This window comes from Limulus polyphemus, unplaced genomic scaffold, assembly GCF_000517525.1.
Source record: "Limulus polyphemus unplaced genomic scaffold, Limulus_polyphemus-2.1.2 Scaffold157, whole genome shotgun sequence".
Taxonomy (NCBI): domain Eukaryota; kingdom Metazoa; phylum Arthropoda; class Merostomata; order Xiphosura; family Limulidae; genus Limulus; species Limulus polyphemus.
Genome location: NW_013665767.1, coordinates 97842 through 106356, shown reverse-complemented (window position 1 = coordinate 106356; position 8515 = coordinate 97842). Strand labels below are relative to the sequence as shown.

At 33.2% G+C, this 8515-nt stretch overlaps 1 protein-coding gene across 2 annotated transcripts in view; it reads right to left on the bottom strand.

The window, feature by feature from the left end:
* Positions 1-8515, bottom strand: part of LOC106476617 — a 94649-nt gene that overhangs the window by 6962 nt on the left and 79172 nt on the right. The gene's annotated exons all lie outside the window — the stretch shown is intronic.

The window sequence follows — 8515 nt, the reverse complement described above, 5'->3', positions numbered from 1 at the left end:
CACTATTTGTTGGTAAAAGTGTAGCCCAAGAGTTGGCGGTAGGTGATGTTAACTAGCTGCCCTTCCTCTTGTCTATCACTTTAAAATTAGCATTTACAACCCAGTTTCATGAGTATGACCCAATCCCACCTTTAATAACCTACAGTTAAGTAAGGCAGTTCAGATCCCACCTTTAATAGCCTACAGTTAAGTAAGGCAGTTCAGGTGAACTATTTCCTATTCATACAGGTGTAAGATACGTATGCGTGTATAAACTAATCAAAACTCAAGATCGAGTTAATACTATAATCTCAATACATCAACATAATCAGAAAGAATTATGATATTTTAAATGGGTTTAGTTTATGAAACGTATGATTGTTTCCCACTCATATTTAATTAATTCATACTTAAATTTACGAATGAAAAAAAAATATATTGAAAATGTTTAAGGTAAAGTAACAAAACCATTTAAGCATTAGTTTACGAGATAAAACTTTTAATATTAAATATAAATTAATTATTTTTTATTGCACACACTACAAAACCGTAGGAACTGCGAAGTAATAACATTTTTGTCTACAGCCATAGAATATTACTATAAGAATATCTCATAAATTGGAAAATAAAATTCTCTTTTTCTATCAAAAATATAAATTTCGCAAGAACCTTTCGAAATTTTAATATCCAATTTTCACCAGAGGCATAATGAGAATCATAAGTTTTATTCGGGAAAGCTTGAAATTGGTGCGGAGTTTCGAAAACTGTTACAAATGGTATTCAATATGGCTATCGTAATTCTCAATTAGCATATCAAGCACATCCCTAAACGAACCTACTGCAAGTATTATGTTTTCTGGATATTGTTAATAGATTCTTTCAATGTGTTCCAACTGATACGCATTTTATTCAAGTCAAGAATCGCTTATTGTTGAGATACACAGAGACAGAACAGAAATAAAAACAATGCCAGTTTTATATATGCAGATAACACAGCGTTGAAACAGTTCTCTTTGTATAGTAAAGCGCAAAGCTTTGCCCATGAAGGGTTTTACCGTTATAAGTCCACAGACTTGTCACTGTGTCACTGGTGAGCAGGTTAAGTAGTTTTTGAGATTAGTAATAGCGTTGAAACAGTTCTAGGACAAGTAGTTTTAACATTAATAATTACAAATGTTGCGGTGTAATACAGTATTGAAATAGCTTCCCTAGGGCAAGAAGTTTTTAAAATGATTTGTTTATATGTAATTAAGCACAAAGCTACCCAATGGGCTATCTGTGCTCTGCCCACCACGGGTATCGAAACCCGGTTTCTAGCGTTTTAAGTCTGCAGACATGCCGCTGTGCCACCGGGGGGGGGGGCTTTTAACATGTATAATTTTAAACGTTACAGTACATAACACAGCGTTGAAACATTTGTTAGATAAATAACGTTAAACGTGTACCTTTCTTTATATTTATCCTGTGTAATTCTTGTTATTCCTAATCAAAATAAGTACATTTCAAGGGGTTGTTTTACAATTTTCATCATTATCACAAACGTACAAAGAAGTACTCTTCTAGATGCCCCCCCCCCCTATCACCACCAAAGAAAAAAAAAGCAGTAGCTCAAAAATGTTGGTGTTTAAAAAAAACCACACACTGGTATCATAATTGGAGTTTCCTACGAAGTCGGTATATTTTGGACTTATAATGGACTTTCTATTGAAGGTTAGTACAATTCTACAATTATATACATATATATATATATATGTGTGTGTGTGTATACAGCTTCATTGTTTTTCTAATGAATTTATTAATTACTTTGCATATAGGTTATTTCTTTTTTTTAGCTGCCACAAAAAAGATTCGGAGTTATAATATTAATTACTCATAGTAAGTTAATTATATAGTTACCTACATGATCTCTGTACTTGTATTTTTTCTTTAGCAATTTTAATATATACGTATATTATAATTAGCTGTTTCCATACAAATTGTGTTGTCTACAATCAAATCGTTAATGGCAAAAATTTCCACACCTCCAGTTTTTACAACCAGTTTGCGTTATTAGGTACAGGTCGATGAAAAACAAACACACACACATACATAAGTGGCAATTAGCAAGGAAGTTAATTTGGGCTAGTCATGAAGTCCATGAACTGTAAATTCGAAGGTCCACTGCTCGCGTCTCGTTACCACAAATTCGCGCTACGGACTTTGGGGGGTACGTGTGCGTTATAACAGTGATAATTAATTCCCATTATTTGAGTTTTGTGGCTCAAGAGTTAGCGGAGGGTGCTGTTCCATTAGCTGTCTATAGTCAATAATTTCAAAATTAGTGACGATTAGCGCGAATGTCCTAAACAATCAAACCATTTACCACCACTACCACCTTCCCCTTCAGGCGCACGGTTTGTGATAATATTAACAATTGTGAATTATCTCTAGATGGCGACATAAGCAATATTTGTTTTAAAAGTTTACATACAGCTGCACAATGGTCTATTGCAGGAATTCCCAAACTTTGCCACCCCTTCAACTCCTTCACTGTATATGCGGACCACCTTCCGTTAAAAACAGTTTTAATCTTGGATAAATGATGCACCATATGCGTATTTTACTATCTTTAATTTGACATTTATATATATTATTATATTAGTTTTAAAATGTCTTAGCATTTTATTATATTCGTTACTCTTTCAGTAAATGGTAATTTCATAAATTTGATGTATTACCGCGGCCCCTCTGGTCTGTTGTGTTATGTCAACCACGGGGATCGATGCCAGAACTTTAGCGTTATAAATCCTCGGGTTTACCACTGAGCCATAAAGATGTTTAACTCACCACAATAAATTTATTCCGATGTTTGATTTAAAATGACAAATTAGTTCTGTATTAAAATAAAAAGGAACAAAGTTTTTTCAATATTATTTTCTGAGGATAGAAGAACTTAAATACATTTTTATTTATCCCCTTACAAAGTGCTTATCAAATGTAATTATGTATATGTGTGTGTTGCTAAACTGAGGAAAACAGTGATAAATTTTACAAACTGGCTATCCACGACTGCTAATAATAAACTTGCGAAACTAGCGTTACTACGAGTAGAACTAATAAAAGTAACGTATCACTAAGCACGACACTAGGATAAAAAACAACGAATTAGGTAGAAACTTTCAAATATTCAAAGTGTTCAGATTTTAAACTACAGTTACCTGTTTCTAAACAGGTATGTGAAACAGTTATATTTAGGGTTCGTCTACGCGACCATTTAGTTCCTAAGTAAAATATCAACAAAACTTGTTCTTTATCAGTTACAGTTTATATGTTACTGGCTAACAGAACGTTTTATTTTCGACTACTGCATTTTTTTTATGTGTGTGTAAACCAGTGCTTCCCTAAGTGGGGGCCGTGAAGCTTTTTCTGGGGGGCTGCCAAAAATGGGCAGAAAACAAAAATGCTGAATCAATTAAATGATACAGTATGTCGAAAGGAGATGTTATTGTTTTTTACTCATGCATTTTTATAGGTTGGGGGCCTCAAACTTTTTTATTTACATCAAGGGAGCCCCAGACTAATAGTTTGGGAACCACTGGTGTAAACTTATTTACATCAAGGGAGCCTCAGACTAATAGTTTGGGAACCACTGGTGTAAACTACTAATTTTATCATTAATTATCATCTTTTGATATCCTGTAATTTTTATGTACAGTTTTATAGTTGATCATTTTTTTAATATTTTTGTTCTGATATTATTAATGTCCCAGAAATCGTGAGACATGTAAACAAAAACATGACTCTTTAATAAGAAGATCCTAAATTACTGGCAACCTTGGTGGAACAAGTAAATCTAAATGACAACCTTTGCTACCGCAGCTAATTTTGCTGTGCAGTGTGCAAAGTTACCACGAACCGCAGGAAATCTGTGTTTATGTAAGAGTTATGTGTTAAAAAGAAGATACGGGCAAATCGGTTAGAAAAGAAAAACTTTTCAAGGTCGGATGTGAGCTGTTTTGTGGAAACAACAGCAGTAAAGAAGAGTTTAGCAAGTAAACGAATCTGGAACTTCACGTAGTAATTACGTAATATCACATAAATTAAAGCTACATATCTTGATAAAGCGTAACACTAGCTTAAGCCGTATAATCTAATAGTGTACTAGTAAATAAGCTATATATTATAAAAATGTAATAGTAACTTAAGCCATAAATATCCTCACACAGTGTAATATTAATTAAAGCCATAAATGTCCTCAAACAGTGTAATATTAATTAAAGCCATAAATATCCTCAAACAGTGTAATATTAATTAAAGCCATAAATATTCTCATACAGTGTAATATTAATTAAAGCCATATATATTCTAATATAATATTAACTAAACCTCATATATCCACACACAGTGTAATATTAATTAATGCCACATATATTCTAATATAATATTAACTAAACCTCATATATCCACACACAGTGTAATATTAATTAATGCCACATATATTCTAATATAATATTAACTAAACCTCATATATCCAAACACAGTGTAATATTAATTAATGCCGTATATATTCTAACAGTGTAATATTAATTAAAGCCACAGATATTCTAATATAATACTAACTAAAGCCGTATATATTCTAACAGTATAATAGCAGCTAGAGCCATATATTTTCTAACTTTATAAAGTGTAGTTTTACTAAAGCTCTGCACCAAAGTACACGCGTACTACTGCTAAAGCTATATACGTACTACACAGCATTACGTCAATTATAGGTATATTCTATAATTATAGCTTTTGATTTTAACCGATAAAATACCACGACACGAAAATATATCGATGTATATTCAATAAACACGGGAAAAATGGAAACTGTTACTCGACGTCCTTCCTTCGTGACTTGTAGCTAGCATTGATTCATTCTCAATACTTTAAAACTACCCCAACTGAATAGCAATGGTTAAATTAACATGTAAATAATTCTTAGACATATAATAAGTCATGTAACTCAAAGTAAACTCTATTCAGAGAAGTTATTTTAGGATAATCACACACACAGTATATAAAAAGTGAAAGCCCCCCCCCAAAAAAAAAACAACAAACAAACTATATCAGGGTATCCATATAACACTCGAAAATAGCTAAAATTAAAATCCCTTATTATAATACGCAGAGTAAAATTACTTAAGCCATACATTTCAGTATACTCTCCGGTGGCTCAGCTCACTAAAAATTCAGTTTCAATACCCGCGGTTAGCAGAACATAGGTAATCCACTGTCTAGTTTTGTAATTAACAAAAAAACAAACGTCCCATTATACAATCTTTCTTTACTAAAGTTATGAATCCCAGTATTGTGTATCAATATCTAAAATCTAGTATTATTATACGTAAAAGCAGTATATTCAGTACGCAGTGTAATGTTATTAAAGTGTTTATATCATATTGAGTTACGATAATTCATGGGCCGAGTGTGTCCCATTCCAGACTATATATATCATAGTTCTGTGGTTCGTATCCCATTACCGAAATAAAATAAAAGTCGCGCTGTACACTTTGGGTACGTGGGTGTGTTATGAGAGTAATGATCAAATCCGCTACTAGTTCTGACGGTGGGTGGAGTTCACTAGCTGCCTTCCCTCTAGACTCTCACTTCAAAATAAGGGACAGTTAAAGCAGATAGCCCTCGTATAGCTTTGTGAGAAATCCAACATAACAAACCCTAAGTCATTAGATTTGAATAATTTGTTTTCTCAGATTTATACTGTGACCATTGATAAAAGAAGTGTTATGCCTAATTATGGCTTTATTCATAACTTCTTAACCTAAAACATAACACATCATTTTATGTCTTATCTAAATCCAGTCCCCATGATATTACGTAATTCGTAATAAATTACTAAACCTTGCGAGTCTATATAAATACTGTGTGCGATGCAAAGACAATTATCAAATAATAGGTGAAAAAATAATGTAACTGATACAATGTTACATTGTTATCGTTACTATTAATACACGCTTGTGTACTGTGGTCTTCAAAATCGTTTTCGGAAGTGGCTCAATATACATTTGAAGAGAAACCGTAAGATGGCGCCACATTTAACAATTGAACCCATTTTGATAAAGTTCAATGTAGGTGTTTCTCGTTCTAAAAGCACTTTTTATAAATTTTAAAATAGAATACGTAACGAAATTAGCAATCTTATCAACAGGTGAATCTAAATTAGTCAATTTCTAAATACAATCGGTTTAGTTCAGCTTCGAAACACTTCGACAAACAGATGAAACGTCCTATTCAACCATTTTAATCTGCAAAGATCAGTGTCGAATCTTGCTGCTGTTCAGTATGGAGGTTTACGGCTAGTCATGATGGTCGTCCTTTTACAACATGACAAAGTTGTCTTGAATCTCGTTGTTTAGTACGGAGCTTTACGGCTAGTCATGGTGGTCGTCCTTTTACAACATAACAAAGTTGTCTTGAATCTCGTTGTTTAGTACGGAGTTTTACAGCTAGTCATGGTGCCCGTCCTTTTACAGAATGACAAAGCTGTTTTGAATCTCGTTGTTTAGTACGGAGTTTTACAGCTAGTCATGGTGCCCGTCCTTTTACAAAATGACAAAGCTGTTTTGAATCTCGTTGTTTAGTACAGAGCTTTACAGCTAGTCATGGTACTCGTCCTTTTACAACCTGACAAAGCTGTTTTGAATCTCGTTGTTTAGTACGGAGTTTTACAGCTACTCATGGTGCCCGTCCTTTTACAACATGACAAAGCTGTTTCGAATCTCGTTGTTTAGTACAGAGTTTTACAGCTAGTCATGGTACTCATCCTTTTACAACTTGACAAAGCTATCTTGAATCTCGCTGTCCAGTATGGAGGTTTACAGCTAGTCATGTTAAAATGTTTTTTTTTAATCTGATATGCTTGTATTTTTCACAAGACAGTCTACAGTCTATACCACAAAAAAAGGGGGAAATCTCTACAACTACAAAATAAAAAAAACACCAACTATACCACAATAGTATGAAAAAAAATTCTATACCACAACAAGATAGAAAAAGCAAGTTAAGTACCAAAGTAGGGTGAATAGTGATAACAAAAACATTCAAGCTAATGTACATTGTGTAAGAAAAAACCGTGCCTATTCAGCTGAGAAATGTCAGCTGCCGTCAGGCCAAAGCTAAGTCAGTAAGCGAGGTTGTCACTCCATGAAACTTCGTGCGGCTTCAACTATGACAAAAAATATACTGTTGCAGGTTTTCGATAATCACTCGGTTAACTGGAGAATTAGATAGCTCGAAATACATTCCAGCATTCTGGGTGGGTAGAAAGACGCATTTGTAAGTAAAAATATGCGTCATATTAAATAAAACAAAATATAGGACACAATAATACTGAAAATATAACTCTTCTTCGTTATTACATGACGTCTCCGTTAATTTCACTGTTCTATTATATCTATCACTTCCTACTCCAGAAAAATGGATCGTCTTTTTTTTCAATTGCTTTTCATCACAAAGAGACCGTTTATTTTTATACATAAGGTCCTTTTGTTGTTTAAAATAAAAATACAGGTAATACATGAATACTGTTCTGTGAAGTGTAACTTGACCTACATTAAAGCTGTACCATTCGCAACTTGTTAGATAATACGAAAGAAACACCGTTTATACACGATCACAACAACAGTTGAGACAACGTGATACTCTTTCAACAAAAGCAAGAACCAAAAATATGCTAAGAAAACCCCTCAACAAAATCCAGAAATAAATTAAGGCTCAGAACATATGATGTCCCTCAACAAAATCCATAGAAATAGAAAGGCTCAGAAAATGTGATGTCCCCTCAGCAAAATCCATAGAAACAGAAAGACTCAGAAAATTTGATGTCTCCTCAATAAAGCCCACAGAAACAGAAAGGCTCAGAAAATTTGATGTCTCCTCAATAAAGCCCATAGAAACAGAAAGACTCAGAAAATTTGATGTCTCCTCAATAAAGCCCACAGAAACAGAAAGGCTCAGAAAATTTGATGTCTCCTCAATAAAGCCCACAGAAACAGAAAGGCTCAGAAAATTTGATGTCACCTCAACAAAAGTCAGAACCAAATATCAAAGGGCTATACAATAAAAATAAATTATTGTGAAAAAGCAGAAAAATTCACAATTAGATAAATATCATTCAGAATCAATATACAAAAATGAAACATGACAATAAATACCTCACTACTTTGTATTTAAATACAAGGAAACAATACAGTGAATACCATACCAGCTTCATATTTAAGTACAAAGACACAAGGTAATAAATACCTTACTAGCTTCATATTTAAATATAAAGACACAAGGTAATAAATACCTTACCAGCTTCATATTTAAATACAAACACACAAGGTGTAAATACCTTACCAGCTTCATATTTAAATACAAACACATAAGGTGATAAATACCTTACCAGCTTCATATTTAAATACAAAGACACAAGGTGATAAATACCTTACCAGCTTCATATTTAAATACAAAGACACAAGGTCATAAATGCCTCTCCAGCTCCATATTTAAATAC